Here is a 17,127-nt window from a genome sequence, read left to right on the forward strand (position 1 = left end):
TTTGAGTGACTTTGACACTTCCTAGCCCTGAAGGCCGTGTCTGGGCTGCACCACTGTGGGCTGGAGGATCTCCCACCTGTGAGAGAGTCACCGCACAGCTGCGGCCACTTCAGATGCCCTGGAAGCAGCATAAGGATTCCTTTTTGCCTTAGACTCAGACAGCTTGGGTAGGCTTGTTATGAGCAGAAACTTTCACTTGTGATTAAAATGACTTCTAAAGATAGCATCAAACCTTCTAAATACTGGTTATTAGAATAATGATTTATATGAAAAATAAACAAGTATGAATGTTAACTAACGATTATATATAATTTCAAAGTTTGTATGACACTTTCACATACCTGATTTCATGCGGCTCCTGTGGAGGGTGGGGGCTTAAGATTAAATACATCATTTCTATGTAGAGACGAAGAAGTGGACAAGGGCTGGGGTGAGATCATGGCTCACCTCTCCCAAGTCCTCATTAGACTATGTCCTCCCCGAGAGCCAGAGGCCAGCCTGCTCCTCACCTTCCTGGTACCTGATCTCCTCCTATGCTTTGTGATGATGATGCCAATTAGGACTGAGCAGATGAAGATGGAAGGGATGATCCACGTAATTAACTGGATGGATGAAGCCTGGCAGTTATCTGAGAACTTTACTGATTGTACTAAAACAAGATAAAAGCAAAAGCCTTGTCAAACCTAAGAACACACCTATGTTCCCAGGTAGCACGTGTGCCCCCACATATATGCTGACTCAGGTGACAGCCACTCTATCAGGTCCTGGGGGATAAAGATGAACAGGGGTTGTGCCCTGTCCTCATGGAGCTCATGTTTGTGCTGAAGGAGACGGCAGATGTCCATCTGATCACCATACGGGGTGACATGTTCACTATGGGTAGACTTTTTTGAAGATGACAGAATTGGGGATGCTTAGTTCTGTCTGGGAAAGGGCTAAAGGCTTCATAAGAAGGGACATTTAGGTTGGTTACAGGATAACTAAAACAGAGGAAGACAAGGCCTGGAAGCACAAGGATGCATAGAGATTTGGGTACCATCTAGCAGTCCAGGGCCACTGGACCATTGGTCAATGCGGAAGGGGGCTTCTGCATTGAGGGAGAGAGGGTGGGAAAGGAGGATAGTGGGACATTCTATAGCAGTCAATGACTCTCCAGAGAGGAAGTCAACCAGAAATGAATCAATCCATCCATCAAATATTCAAATATACACACAGACTCACATCCACACAGTAAAGGCAGTAGAACTTACAGAGAGCTATCCCATCCTCTGCCCCCTCTTACATGTGGGCTCTGGCATTTTCCCCAGGCTCCTCCCGGGGGGGAGGGCAGCTGAGGGGGGTGTGGCCCAGGGAGCAGTTCTGTGCTGGCAGGTGCCGCCCAGAGAGCGGTCTGTGCCCCCTCAGTTACCTGTGGGCTCCAGCACTTTCTCCCAGTGTTCTAAGAATTCCCTCAGCCAGTGACTGCAGTCTCCTGCTGAGATCTTCCTGAAATGCTCTGCCAGGTCCTGGCTGTTCTCCCACTCCTCCTGGATCCCTCTGACTCCGGGATCCAATGACTGTCCAGTTCATGCTCATCGTGTCAAAGACGGCTGTCTGTCCATTGAAGCTGAACTGCCAGGACGCACCAGTGTATCGTCCTGCTTCACGCTGACAAGACAGCTTGACCTGAAGGGTGGGAAGACCTGCAGACCACCCCCCCCCCCACCCCACCGACGAAGACGTCATCCTGGGCTCTTGGGAGCTCCACCATCTTCCAGCAGGTCAAGTGTGTCTCTGCACATTGAGGGACCTCTATTCTTGTCTCCAGGAGAAAAGACAGGAAAGGGAGAGCTGCCACATGTGAGCACAGTGCCAGGTGGGGTGCCTGAGGCTGGGAACCTCCCCCAGAACTGGGTGTGAGGAACACCTGGGAGCCAGTCCAGCTAAACCACACGCTTGCCGTGGTGACAGCACATGGATAGGTGCTCACCTGCCTAAAATCTGCGTGAAGACACACACGCCCCCCTACCCCCCCCCCCCAGCCAGTTCTCTCCATTCCAGGACACTCATGGCTGGTGTCTTCCAGGCTTCTACCAGCAGCAGTAGTGGCAAGAGTAAAACTGCATTACAAGACACTGGCGATATTCCCGCTCAGCACTTTGCGGAAAGTTGCTGGCAACACACAGCTGTGTGTGGGAACTGTCCAAGTCATCCCTCCCAGATGACTGAGAGACCTCTTGAAGTCCAGCTGAAGAAAGTGGTGCCAGGAGAGAGATTTGTAAGTATTCAAAATATGATTACTCATGAAAAAACAAAATTCATTTTGAATAACCCCTCTCCCCTCTCCTCAAATCCCTCCTGGTGTGAGCAAGGTTGCTGGAGGTGATGTGAGCTCCTTTCTGCCCTCCACCTCCCACCAACTTCCTCCCCCCATCTCCTCGCTGCTTCTTTTGCCCTCCTTTCCCATGCCCCCTCCATCTTCCCATAGTTTCTCCCCTCTCCCACCCCTAACTCATTTGAACTCTTTCCCCTTAAATGACTGAGATTCACTCTCACCAATTTCACTCAAGTTAATCAAACCAGCTGAACACAGAAGCACCTGTCTGTCGTCACAGATGAGTTTCATGACAGAGTCCAACAGTTCTGTCGGAGCCAAGACCTCAAGAAAAGCCAAGTCATTTGTCATTAGAAAAAGTCTTGGGGTTCTGACTTTTGAGCTGTGAACATTAATCTAAGAACAAAGCTTTGGTGACACTTTGAAATTCCTCCTGTCACCTTTGCTCCAGGTTTCCTCTTAAGACTTAATATTTTTGGCCCCATCTCCCTCCCTCACGTTTACAGCTGTCCCATTCATTCTATCCATCTATCTTGGTCAGCTCGGGCTGCTATGACAGAGTACCATATACCGGGTGGCTTAGACAATAAACATTTGTTTCTCACAATTCTGGAGCCTGGGGAGTCCAGGATGAAGGCACAAGCAGATCCTGTGTGTAGAGGGGACTCTCTTCCTGGTTTGCAGACAGGCATCTTCTCCCTGTGTCCTCACATGGCAGAGAGCAGTGAGTGACAGCAAGCACTCCTGTGTCTACTTAAATCCCGTCACAGAGTCCACTCTCATGATCTAATTACTTCTCAAAGGCCACACCTAATACATTCCTTTGAGGATTCACTATATGTTTTATGGAGTGACACAAACAAGCCTGGGTTCAGTGTCCACTGGAATATAATTGCTTAGTCTGGGCAAACTCTCTGAGGAGCTCAACCCAGCTCAGCCCGTTGGTGTGGGTGGGCTTGCCTAACAGTTTCAAACTGTGCAAACTCTGTGACACCACCTAGCAATCCACACCTCTGAGATCAAGGCCCACACAAATCAGAGGGAGTAGCCACTGCCTAGGCCTCTCTAGCAACGTTCCTGACCTGCTCCTCAGCTATAATGGTCCCCACATTTCACTCTTGAACCTCCATGGTTACAGATACACAAGTGTTCCTCCAGCACACATGTACGCCCTCACTTCTCACTGTCACCCATGCTGACTTTCCATCTCCTTACACCCTGCCCCAGCCATACAGGAGGGTTCAGTTTTCTCCACATTGTCCCTAACACTTGTTGCTGTCTATCTTTTGGATGATAGCCATCCTAGTGGATGTGAAGTGGTATCTCTTTGTGGTTTTGATTTGCGTTTCCTTGATAGCTAATGATATTGAGCATCTTTGCATGTGCTTATTGGCCATTGGAATACTTCTTTGGAGAAATGTCTGTTCAAATCCTTGGCCCACTTTCAAATTGCATTATTTATCATTATTTAGTGAGTATAAGATTTCTTTATATATTCTAGGTGCCAGTTTCTTACCAGATATATGAATTCAAAATATTTTCTCCCATTCTGGAGGTCATCTTTTCACTTTCTTGATAGTGTCCTTTGAAGCCCAAATGTTTTAAATTTTGAGGAAGTCAAATTAAACTATCTTTTCTTTTGTCATTTGTGCTATTGGTGTATTTAAGAACATTTTGCAAACAAGGTCACAAAGATTTACTCCTATGTTTTCTTCTAATACTGCCATAGTTTTATCACATACATATGTATATGATTCATTTCGAATTAATTTTCATGTATAGTGTGAGGGTAGCAGAATATTTCACCCCAAGATATACTACTTACAGACAGACTTTGTCACAAACTGTGATACCTCCCATCCAGTCTTCTAAGGGCCCATTCGTCTTTCCTAAAAATCATCCATTCTCCCCTAAGAAGCCTCTGTCACCGTCCTTCCTTATTAAGATGGTATTTCATCCTGAATTCTAAGCCACCTCTGGAGTTACTCATTTTTCCTTGGATATCTCGCATGTGTACATGAGGTACATGTGTGAGTAAGCTTCTGTTTTTCTCTCGTGAATCTCTCTTTTATTACAGGGGTGTCAGCCAAGAACTCAGAAGCGTAGAGGGAAAATTATTTGTCCTCCCTTATTGGTGTAAGGAAGAGGTTCAATTTTTTCTTTTGCAGGGTGGCTATCTTATGCATGTGCTGTTTATTTCTGAGTCAGTTTCTGTTGATTCATTTTTCTCCTGGTTATGGATCATATTTTCTTGCTTTGCACCATGTGCAGAAATTTCTTGATTGAATCCTTGAACATTGTGAATTGTGCATGGTTAAATGTCTATAGTTTTTAACAGGGCAAGAATAAATCACTGCATAGGAAAATAGCAGTCGCTGGTATAATTTTCTTTTTTTCATTTCCAGAGCTGACATTTAAGAACCCATTGCTTTCAGGTCCAGAAGACAGTAGGAAGTAGAACTAGAAAGCAAAATAGAGAAAGAGGAAAAAAGAAAAAAAGTAGTCCAATATTTTTCACCATTCCATGAAAAGGAGACATTAAGAGATTTTGAGGGTGTATATTTGAGATACTTTGAGGTTGATAAGAAATGACTTCCCAGCCCTGAAGGCCGTGTCTGGGCTGCACCACTGTGGGCTGGAGGATCTCCCACCTGCGAGAGAGTCACCGCACAGCTGCCGCCACTTCAGATGCCCTGGAAGCAGCATCAGGATTCCTTTTTGCCTCAGACTCAGACAGCTTGGGTAGGCTTGTTATGAGCAGAAACTTTCACTTGTGATTAAAATGACTTCTAAAGATATCATCAAACCTTCTAAAGACTTACTGTTCAAATAATTATTAATATTAAAAATACAGCCGTATGAGAATATATATTATATAATATTAACTCGCAATTGTATAAGATTTCAAAGTTTGTCAAATACTTTCACATACTTGAGCATGTGGCCTTCATAAAGATTTTAAGATGGACAGGTGACCCTGAGGCCTGCCTTTGGGACGGTGAAGGAGAAGTCAGTAGAGAAGAAGACTTAGCTCACCTCTCGGGGCGGGAGATAGTGAGGGAGAGGAGCAAGGACGGCATTCCTCAGGGGCCTTCATTTCTGAACCTCCAGCACCGCCAGATTCCCCACCTCTGCAGCTTCACAAAAGGGTCTTCCTGAGAAGAGTGGAAATGACTTAATGCTGAGTTTCCCATCAGCAGTGGGCATTTCTAGGGTGTGAGACAGGAGTAGTGAAGGGGAATGCTTGCTTTTTGACTTTCCAAGACTTTATATCAGTTGAATTTTTCACCATGAGCTTGTCATAAAGCATTTTTCGTTAAAGAAAAAGGCTGTGTCTTCTGCTGCAGCTGTGATAGAGTAACGGGGATTGGCTTTGTCCTCCAACTCTAGATGAAAAATCCTGGTGAAAATATATGAAACAAAGCTTTTTGGACGTCAGGCAATGCAGGGGCTGAGAGAAGGGAGACAGGAGAGGCGAGGCTTCTGACGGCCCTGGCTAGCTGCCTTGAGAGGATTTCCCAACTGCAGGGCAGGGAGGGGAGCCACAGGGAGCCTGGCAGTGTCTCCGAGTAGAGAAAACAGAACTGAGAATTCCGGAGGCCAAGATGGGTGGCATTCACAGGGCAGAGGACCAGAGGCAAGAGCTACACAGGCAGAGAGAGTCCCGGAGATCTGCTGAGGCTTCCCCTTGAGTCTTCACCTGAGTACAGGTCAAGGCGCGTGTGTGAGGAAACCATCCAAGGCCAGAGAAAGAACCACAGGAAAGAAGTAGGCGGAAAAATTTCCTGAGCTACAGAGGCCAGGGAATAGTTCCTGTTCCCAACAGCCAGAGTGGAGAAGCTTTGTAACACAAGGGGCATCGGGTGGAGCGCGAGGGCAGGATTACAAAGAAGTACAAGGAGACTTCTGCGGGTGATAGGTGTGTTCATTAGCTCGATTGTGGTGATGGTTCCACTGGTGAGTGCGTGTGTCGCAGCTGCTCACATTGTTCACGTTAAGTAGCTACACAGTTAATTGTCTTCAATGATACTTTTAATAAAACCCCAGGTTTTATTGCATGGTGTATTAGCAGGGAGATTTGGGCTGATTATGATTTGTGATAAAGGAAATAAATCATTTATCTCCAAATTCTAATTATATCTCTTTCCAGTTTTGTCAAAGATAAAATATCCTTGTTTTGAAAGCCTTCAAACCCTTATCAGTGGACAGAAGAATTTTATGTGAGGATGCAAATGTCAGGTCTGGGGTCTGAGAGGACGGGGCTATGTTTCTGTTTCACGAGATCATTAAGGGTGAAGGTGGAGCAGACTGAGATTTGCACATTGCAGGTCAATTTACTGAATGTTGAAGGAAACGGCCCCCTGGTGACCACCTTAAGTGCTGTACAGGCATTAAATCACGTAAATTAATGCAGGTGAAGCGCTTAGAGGGGCATCTGTCACATACTAGATGCCCAATAAAGGCTACTTAGGATTGTTATTTCTAGTCCTACTTCTTAATTTCACAGGTAAAAAACTAGGTCCCCAGAAATGGAGGAGCCTCCCCAAGATGAGCAGGAGTGCCACCAGCTGGAGCCTGAATCTCTACGACCTCGCAGCCAAGCGCTCATTACACGTGATTCCTCCCCGTCCGCATTTCTTTCATAGGGTCGCCTCTGCCCACATCACTGGAAGGGGCAGCCCCAGACCCAGGTGACCCCGCCCCTGTCCAGTACTGATGGAACCAGTTATGAACACCTGGCCCAAGCTGAGCCAATCACATACTCTCTCCCAGGAATATGAAACATAGACTTGAGAAACAAACGGAATCAGTGAGAAGACGGAGAGCCAGGTGGGCTCCAGGGCTCCATGTAAGGGGACGATGGGGCAGAAAAGCTGTTCTGCAGAGGGGACAAATGGAGCAGTTGTGGGGGGTGGGGGGAGGAGAGAACAGTGTACACACAGCCCTGAGAGAGGGAGAGAGTGAAGACAGGAGCTGCCTGACGACTTTCTCGTCTCAGCTGGCTTCCCTGAGCACCTCCTTGGCCTCCCACTTGGAATTCTTTGCATGGATTTCTGTTCCTTGCAGCTGAGTGATCCAGGTTTGTTCTAGTTTAATCTCTGTGCGTTGCAAACAAGGGAAACCCACTTCAAATTGGCTTGAGGAAGAAGGGCCACTGTGCTTCCACATGTGAGACGTCTCCCAGGCAGGGCAGAGGGCCACTGGTCTCCCGTTCCTGCTTCCCCCATGGGACCAGGTGGTCTTGCATCTCCACCTCTCTCTGCACACACGATTCATGCTTCTCTTGAGTCTGGGGTTTTCTGCCCTCCACGTGCAGAGCCTGAGTCTACCTCAAGTCAACTCCAGCAGTGCACAGAAACTGGGACCAGACACTCAGTCCTTGGATAGAGATTCTGATGAGTCCAGCGTGGTCCTCTGTTCCTCAGGTCCAGTTACTGAGGTGCAGAGATCATAAGGTACAAACATGGCTGCGGGCACTGCCTTCCCCCACCCCATGGAGGATGGAGGGAGAGAAAGGGAGCCTCAATTTGGCTTCTGGCAGCAGCAGCTGCCCAGACCTCTCTGTCCTCCCACTTCCTGGGCTGGAAAAGGACCTGCAAGCCTGTAAGGAATTCCCATCTCCTAGCCAATCATGCTCTGTTTCCAAGTTGCCTCTTCTGACATCTATAAACTTGCTCTTGTCCCAAATCCCTTGGCAATAGTGCTCCATGCTTGAGGCACTGTACTCCCAATCCATTGAATAAAGGACCTCAAACTCATTACTAAATTATATTATTTTTGTCACTGGACACTTCCATTGTGTTCAGACAACATACTTTGCATGATCTCAATCCTTAATATTTGTTGAGATTTATTTTACAGTCTAGAAATGACTTATCTTGGTAAATGTTCCTGTGTATTTGAAAAGCATGTGTTTTCTGCTAAGTGGATGTCCTATAAATGTCAATGAAATCATGCTGGTCTTCTATATCTTGTTAACCAAGGAAAAGTCACTGTAATTTAAACAACAGACATTTATTTGGACAATTAGAATTGCAATTCAGGAGTCATAGATTTAGGCAGAAACCCCAAATGTGCTCTGGAGAAGATAAAGAAAGCAAAGGTTTACAAAGACAAAAAGAGAAAAATAACACAGGCTGTTTTGCAAGACATGTCATTGGTGCTGCAACTGTTGCTCCTTGGCTCCATGAGATTGGTTGCTAAGACCATCTCTCAGGAAAATTGTTCTTATCCGTGGATTAAGCATTTCTTTTCTTATAAGAAAGTCAATATATCTACAGTGAGGTACAGTTCAAAAAGTCACATTCCATCTGGGCAGAGACGTGGTGTACGTACATAAGCCTCACTTCCTTAATGGCCTCCCAGCTCCATTTTAGAAGCCCTGACATATGCTATTCCACTTTGCTGTCACTGTCCACATTTGCCCTTTGGATCAAGATCTCTCGGCAGAAAGCATCATAGCTCAAAGATTTGAGAGATAGGTAGATAGATAGATGGACAGATAGATAGATATTTCCTTCATTGTCAGGAAGGCTCATTCTTGGGATGTCATGTCCCACATAGGGGAGAAACAGAGCTAGTCAGCCATCAGTATGGGTAATGCAGTCAGAGGGCTTGACCACATCTGAGCAATAAGGAGGCAGTCAGGAATTAAGTCTTAGACATAGTCTTTGTCTGGAAAAAAAATCAAGTCCTTTGCTTGCCCAGAGTTGCAAGATTCATCGATCATCTCAAGTTGCTGAGTAATCATCACTCTAGCAGTAGAGACAGACATACAGCATCGTGGTATACAAATCATTAGCAGTTTAAAGGTGGCAAAGATAGAACAATAATCATTAGTAACTCCTGGAACCGTGATTGTGAAATAACTCCAAGCCAGAGGGTAACCACCCAAACAGGTCAAAGTGGTTTAGGAGGCAGAGACAATGCCTCTTTAGTAGCAGGCCTCTCAATGTGCAGAGACACACTTGACCTTCTGGGAGATAGTGGAGCGCTCAAGAGTCTGGGGTTACAATGGCTTGATGAGTGGCACTAGTTCTGCCCTGGGATCCAAACCCAAGAGCCGGCCCATCCATGTCTCCCAGCAGGTCATGTGTCTCTGCACATTGAGGGGCCTGTATTCTTTCCTCCGTGACCTGCCCTTTCTTGCCCATTAGGTCACCTCGTCTCTGAGGCTGGACCCCTGTTCAGCTCTGTTAGCCCAGCCCCTTCCCTGCGTGTGCTCTGCTCCTTCCTCTCCTGCTGACTGTCCCCATCTCCCCTCCCCCTTCCCATACTTACCCCTGGTCCTGTTCTTCTCCAGTCTGATGACAGGCAGGACCATCCTGAGCTCTTGCCCCACTTCTCCCAGCGTTTGGGTCAAGTCTGTCCAGGCATTGGTGGCGTTTACCTTCTCCCCCAGGAGACCCACAGGTCTGAACGTGTTGTTGTCACTGTCATACTGAAGGAAAGGCTTTCTATCCACTGAGCCCTGGACTTCACACCAGGGCTGTCCAGGTCTGGCCTGAGATTTGACAGTGAGGTTGAGGCAAAGAGAGTGAGCATCTGTGAGAGAAAGATGCAGGTGTGGCCCTGGGACTTGCTCTGAAGGGCCGGGCTGCAGGGGGAGGAGTCCCCATCCCAGCCCCCTGCATCCTTAGTCCTTTCTCACCTTTACCTGCCTCAGGTTTAGAAAATACTTAGATGTGACATACATGATACCATGAGCCCCTCGGGAGTATGTACTGTTACCAGGAGGATTCATGTAACAAATATTTTAAGCAACATCTACCAAGTTCTGAGGTACAAAATGTACAAGACAGTATGTGTTCTCCCAGGGCTTAAAATCTAGCTGAACAGACAGGACTTTCAACAGAAAGGAAAAAAGACACTATGGGACACATGCCAAATTCCTGATGGGTCCTGGGTACTCAGGAAAGGCTTCCTGGAGCAGAAGGTGGGACCTGGCAGGAGAGGAACAGCCGCCACATGTGAGCACAGTACCAGGCGGGGTGCCTGAGGCTGGGGTCCACCCCCAGAACTGGGTGTGAGGAACAGCCGGGAGCCACTCCAGCTAAACCACACCCTCCCCGTGGTGAGAGCACATGGACAGGCGCTCACCTGCTGAAACCTGGGTGAAGCCCTCCCTTTCCTCCTCTTCTCCCCCTCCCAGCCAGGTCTGGAGATCCCAGGACACTCACCATGGCCCAGAATGTTCCAGGCTTCTATCAGCAGCAGAATCTTCCAAAGAAGACGTGCAGTGTGAGATGGCAGCGACATTTTAGGAGAGTAACTCGCAAAAGTGGTTGGGCGTGTTTATAAACCTTCACCAGTATGCACCCCCAAATTCTTCACTCCAGGAAAACTGAGGAAGACCTATTGGAAACCAACGGGAAGAACAATTAAACCAAAGGAATATTTTGGAAGTAATCAAAATGCAGTTACTTATTTAAAAGAAAAAATGTGACATAAAAATCAAAATTCACTTTAAGTAACCTCTCTTCCTTCACTACCCACTGCAAAAACCTCTTCCGCTGTGAGCAAGGCTGCTGGAGGCGAAGCGAGCTCCTCTGCCCACCTTCCACCAAGTGACTTCCTGTCCCTTCTCCTCCTGCCTCTTTGTCCCCCCTCCCTCTCCCCCTCCATCTTCCCCTGTTCTCTCCCACCTCCTCTCTCCGCTCCTAACCTCTCAAACTCTTTCCTCTCAAATGATTAAGATTCGCTCTCACCAAGTGCACTGGATGTTAAGCAAACTCACTGAGGACAGACAGCACCTGCTCTGTCATAAAGACGGGGTGACCATGGATTCCAACCATCCTGCTGGAGCCGAGGCCTCAAGAAACCCCAGACGTCATTGCTGGTCTCTGTCCACCTGCCGGCTCCAGACTCCTCCGAGGGCACCGGACGAGCAAGGTCAGAGCAGAAGGTCTAGGGATTTCTGTCCTCTCCTTCTCCAGCGGCAGCCCCTCCCCCGCCCGGCAACTGGCTCGCAAGTGGCCCCCCGCGCCGGTCGCAGCCTGGTCTCGGGGGCTTCGGGAGGACGAGCCCGGCTCTGGGGCTTCCTCCCCCCGCTCCTCCCCTCCTCACCTTCTCCGGGTCTGACGCCGGCGGGCGAGGGGCGCCGTCCTGGACGAGACCTGTCCGCGGTGGCGGCTGCCCGTCTGTCCCGGTCCGGATGGGGCGGGGGCGCCGAGGACCGTCCCCCGGCCGCCGGATCAGTTCTCCGCACGAGGGTCGGGGACGCGGACGCTCCGAGGAGCGATCGCGGCTGCGGCGAGGGGACCGAGGGACTCGCTGCTTCCCTTTCACCAGGTGCTGTTTGCAGATGTCGCGGCGTCTGCAGACTTGAACCACAAGCGAAGTTCTCTGAGCCGGAGCTCGGCGCGGTGCCCTGACCGGCGGGGCGGCGGGAGCGGGACTCGCAGCGGCTGTGCCGAGGCCGCCGGGCGATGCCCCCGCGCTTGGGAACACCGAGGTCCTCGGAGGATCCGGGCCGGGAACAGCCTTGGGGAGACGGGAGCGGGCCCCGCCCGACGGAGCAAGGTGAGGGCACTCTCTCTCTGCTGGGAGATGCGGGTGACGCACAGGTTCCTTCCTCCTGCCAAGCCCCGGGGACTTTAGCGATCCGGGATTGGAGGGTGGGGCAGGCAAAGGACCCACAGAGCGACCTTCCTGTCCGCCCTGCCTTATATGCAGTACCTGCATCCCGCCCCGTGTGTGTCCACCCCCACTTTACTGACACCCCCCACGCTTCCTAACCGTCCGTGCCCTCTTCCCTACCCTCTCTCCGCCCAGTTTCTGCACCCTCTTCTCTGTCATACAGGAGCACACATTCCCCCTCGCTTGGTTCTTTTGGGACCCCCACTCCCAACCTTGTCCCTGCAAGGAGGTGTTCATCCCTTTGTAGGCTGCAGAGGCCTGAAGAGAGTGTAACTGTGTCCTTGGTCAGAGTCTGCAGGCTGAGTCTCTGAGGAGCCGAAACTGAGGAGCTAAAACAGCTCAGCCCTGTTGGCATGGACGGAGCCTGCCCAGGAGGCCGATGCCCACAGCAGACCCTGGTTGCACCAGCTGACAGCTGTCACCACAGTCATTCTTAGGTGGAGTTCCTCATAAGTCCAGCTAAAATTAATAATAAAAAAAAAAATTTTAAGTACATGGCACCAGGCATCCAATTCATTCTTCTGACGGTGCTTCACCTTTTTGGAAACGAACTTTCTGGTTATAAATCAAACAAGCCTTGCAATGTTGGTGTTCCCCACATGTGGAGGGAGGTGAGGACCACGGTTGTCACTTTTCCCCTCAATCTCTCAGAAAAGCAGCTTGAGGACCAGCCAGGTGGCGCCACGGTTAAGTTTGCAGGTTCCGCTTTGGTGGCCCAGGGTTCCCCAGTTGTCATTCCGGGTGTGGACCTACATAGGCACTGCTTATCAAACCACGCTGTGGCAGGCGTCCCACATATAAAGTAGAGGGAGATGGGCATGGATGTTAGCTCAGGGCCAGTCTTCCTCAGCGAAAAGAGGAGGATTGGCAGCAGATGATAGCTCAGGGCTAATCTTCCTCAAAGAAAGAAAGAAAGAAAGAAAAGCAGCTGGGAAATGTGAGAGCCGGGCGTCCTCTGTCTTTCAGGTCTGTGGGTCTGTGCAGCTGGCAGCTTCCGTCACGAGGGTGGGGGTGCACGGTCGTTCTCACACGGCTGAGGAGGCTGCACGGCTGCTTCACCGAACTGCGTGGTTTTCTGCACTGGCTTTGAGCCTGTGCAGCTCGCTCGCCAGATTCGCCTGTCAGACCAGGGAGAGGGGTCCCAAAGTGTCCTCACGATTCTTTTCGTGAGGAAGCGTCCTGCCTTTCCTGACCACAGCGGCGGCTGGTTTGTGTGTCAGCCGTGCCTGGGCTCCTTCCGAGAAACGCTTCTGGAACAAGGACCGGACGGCCTCCCTCCGCCGGGCGGGAGGTGAGTTCTGCAGGGACTGTGCGCGCGGACTTGGGATCAGACGGGCTGCGTTCAAACCTCCTTCCGCCAATTCCCCAGCGGGGCGAACGTGGGAAAAGGACTTCATCTGGGAGCCTCAGCTTCCTCAGCTGTGAAGAGGATCACGCCCTGATAGGGTTCCCCTGGGGGCTGAAAGGGGAAAATGCAGATAAAGCCCTTAGCACCTTGCAGAGCACAAAGGAGCCCTCAGGAGAGGGGACTTCTGCGGTGCGTTCTCAGCACCTGGGGACGTACAGTATCTGTGGGGTCTCTCTGACCAGTAGTGCAACTGAACTGCAGTCAGAAGCGATTTGCTCCCTTGTCTATAAACAAACGAACGAGGAATTGTGAGGCCTTCGCACGGCGAGGAGCGCGGAGTGAGGCCCTGGGAGGAGTTCGCAGAGGACATTGTCCTCGGGTCTCGTGACTCCGGCTGAGGGGACTGGACGGGCCCCTATTATCAATCGCAGCAAGGAGAAGGTGGCGAGGCAACAAGGGGGTGTAGACGAAGTGCCCTGGAGTTCAGAGGAGGGAGGGATTGTCGTCTGGCTGAGGGAGTCGGAGAAGACTGCAGATGAGGCCCTGAGCTCACGTCTGTGCTCTTGATATGTGACCGTAGGACTCATCTCACTATACGGACATGGAAATTTCAGATTGAAAATGTCCACATGTTGTAGTGCGATAGTTGTGGCCATGTCTGAGGGCATGCAAGTTCAGTATGTGTTCTCTGATGACGGGGTCATGGAATCAGTGTCCACTTAGAATGAGAATCCGGTTTGGCTTTCCCCAGAGGACAGTGTCCATTGGTCCAGTGGTCTGTGCTTTTACATACTTGTTTTTTTTTTTTTTTACACACTTTTACAAAATTCCCTAGATTGGAAAGAAGGGCAGGGCAGTAGGAGAAGAAACCAGAGGGACTCAGTGCTGGTCTTTGGTCTGCAGAAATTCTGCGTTATGGTCGAGTGCCAAGACAGTTGACTCATGTTCTCAGGGAATGTTGTCCTGCTCTGGGAACAATGAGATCTCATGTCTTATTCTCTTTCTCCTCTCTGTTCTAACTCTGTCTCCATCTTCCTTCCTGTGATTTGCCATTCTACTCACTCTTTTGTGCATTCATCCATCAAACATTCATTGAGTTTCTAGTCTTAGAACGTAGGTGCTTCTGGAAGTAAGAAGATGACGAAGATTCCTTGTTCAAAGTGCCCTAGTAAGAAAGGCCAGGAGTGCCCAGGAATAGCTTTGACACGGGACGTAGGGAGTGGAGTCCCTGGGAAATGCCTGAAAGGTGGGCTCCTTCCTGTATTTCTTCTGTTTCTGTTTCTATATGTGTCCACACGCTGTTAGGAGCCGAGTGGGCCCCAGCCCTTTGCTTGTACAAGCTGCTTCTTCACGCTTCTAACTCTTCTTCCTATGAAGCAGCTTGCTTGTATCTAAAAGCATTTTTAAATTGCAGTATAAAAAATGATTCTGCTCTGATGACATTGTATTAGAGGCATAATAAGAAATGAGGGCAGAGTAGGAAAAACTGGTGGTAAACATATTCTAAAACAGTGACACAGAAGTAGAATTTGTTGGGCCATAGAGGGAAGAATAAGTTCCCTTTTTCCCTCTGTTCTCTACTTTAGAGGCTTCTAATCATGGCTAATTCTATAGGTGGCCCACTGTCTCCATGGTGCGTTTTGAGAGGATTTGAAGAGTAAGAGAAAGGCCCAGTCCAAAAATATTTCTCCCTTTGATTCCTGAAATGGCAAGATAAGCAGTTTAATTCTGTCTTAATTACCACCTTCTTTGGTCCTCTTGTTTTTGAAAATGATACATATACATTGTATATGATCCCCTACAGAAATCAAAAAAGGATCGCTTTTATGCAGCCGAGGTCCCTGAGAGGGAGGAAGGGCCTGCAGTGGACTAAGCAGACGGCTGACCCCTCACCAGCCACTTGTCTGCCCTCGTTTATTTCCTCAGGCCAATTTTCCAGGCTCCAAGGGAAACTGTCAATTGTCCTTTCTAGCCTTTCTCCAAGATGATGATGTATTTGAAGTGGCAGAGAGGGATAGAATCACTATTGATGAGGGGACACTTGGGTTTGTAACTTTACAGAGAAAATAGACAAAGGCTGTCATCCTAACTGTGATCTGGAATGACCCAGTGGTTAAACTGGAATAACAGCTGCGAATTACAATTAATGAAACCCCACAGACAGACACTGAAAACCACAGCTGTTTCCCTCTCCTCTAGTATAAATAGTGATCTTGCAGTTAATGACTCAGCTGTAACGGCAACCAAGGGTGGCACCTTCAGGGATAAACAGAGAGCACAACTTGGTTCTGTTTCGGCTGTAATGTCTGCATGTTTTCAAGCTTTGGGAAGAATAGCCTATTCCAATAGCAAGCCAACAAGCACTTCGCACATCATATACAGCAGTGGTCTCCAAATAGGATCCCTACAGATGGTCAAGACATTTTTAGGATAGAAAAGAAGACACCGGAAGTTATATTTTTGTCAATTTTTAATCTCCTAAATTTTCAGTATATTTTATAAGATGTACAATATGTTGGTACAGTAGTATATGCATATTATTTACACATTGGAGATGCATGTTCTCTAATATATTATTGATCGAGATGCATGGTCAAAAACGTTTGGAGACCACTAATCCAGAGATAGATGGATAAGTTACAAATCTGGATCAGTCTCCAGAACTACCAAGGAATCAGTAAAACCTTGAGATATTTCGGATTTTCACGTCCTGAATTTAAGAAATGTGGGCAGTAGCTGTGTCCCGCTTGGACACAGAGGTCCCCTCCACTTCTCCTCCTGACTCCTTCCCTGTGACTGGAGCAAGCTCTGTTTTAGGCCCAAGTTCTTAGTCATAACTGAGGCCCTTTGCTTCCTCTTCTTCCTCAGGAATCTACCACCGTGTCTTTACCCTCTCCTTCCTCCTGGATCAAGATAGCTTCAAATTGCCCTGCACCCAGGTGGACTCCTTTCCCAGCCTTTAATTTAGCAGCTTTCTAACGGGATATGTATCAAAGATTCGGCTTGGGTGTGTACAGTATGCTCAGCCATTTGTCTCAGTAGAATATCATCGTTTACCACTCTCCCACATCCTGAGAGAATTGTCCAGTCCGTTCTGTCCCTGGAGAATTATGGAACTCTTCATGACCTACTTCTAGCCTAATACCTTTAATCTTCGTTACCGGTGCCAGACAGTCACCCAGCTCTTGTAAAGTTGGCTGAATCTGGAGTGTGGTGGGAGGTGAGGGGAAATGCCTTTCAAGAAAATCCTTGTAGCTCCTATAAATTACATCATCGATTAAAACCTCCTAAGAGCTCCAAAAAGGAGGCCATTTTATTATTTGAAGAAAATTAATTCATACCGGCTAGTACCTAAAGATTCTGTTTATTCTTTACAGCACCAAGGATGTAAGGTAGTCAACCAATAGAGTTTAATAGAGGAAAGTTTATCTCAGTAAAAATTGTTACTTAGGAAACAAGACTGCAGGACACAGCGTGAAGACGGTCTGGTTGGAGGAGCCCAGGGCTGCTGCTTCTCTGTTCCCACCTCTTAGGCCGTGTCGGCTTGAGAACTGCCCTGAGACGAAGAGCCCAGGGTGATTCCTGAGAACTAAGTCAGGAGGGCCAAGAGGAGACCCCCTAACCTTTCCAGAACCCATTGCTCCATCCAGCTCCAACTGTTAGGTGTTTCCTCGTTGTCTGCCTCTCATGCACACCCAAAGGCATTTCATCTCACATTAGTCTCTGCTAATCTTGGCCCAGTGGAAGTCTTACCTTCCCTGCCCTCCTGTGACTTGAGACTCGTTTATAAACAGGGTACTTGAGCTCACGCTACCACTTCTTTTGG

The 17,127-nt window shown here is 48.7% G+C and overlaps 1 pseudogene; it reads right to left on the reverse strand.

Annotated features, from left to right (window-relative positions):
• Positions 1 to 1,265: 1,265 nt before the first annotated feature.
• Positions 1,266 to 13,346, reverse strand: LOC103542349 (retinoic acid early transcript 1E-like; annotated as a pseudogene).
• Between the last annotated feature and the right edge of the window lie 3,781 nt (positions 13,347 to 17,127).

The sequence above is a fragment of the Equus przewalskii genome, chromosome 32 (assembly GCF_037783145.1).
Source record: "Equus przewalskii isolate Varuska chromosome 32, EquPr2, whole genome shotgun sequence".
Lineage (NCBI taxonomy): Eukaryota > Metazoa > Chordata > Mammalia > Perissodactyla > Equidae > Equus > Equus przewalskii.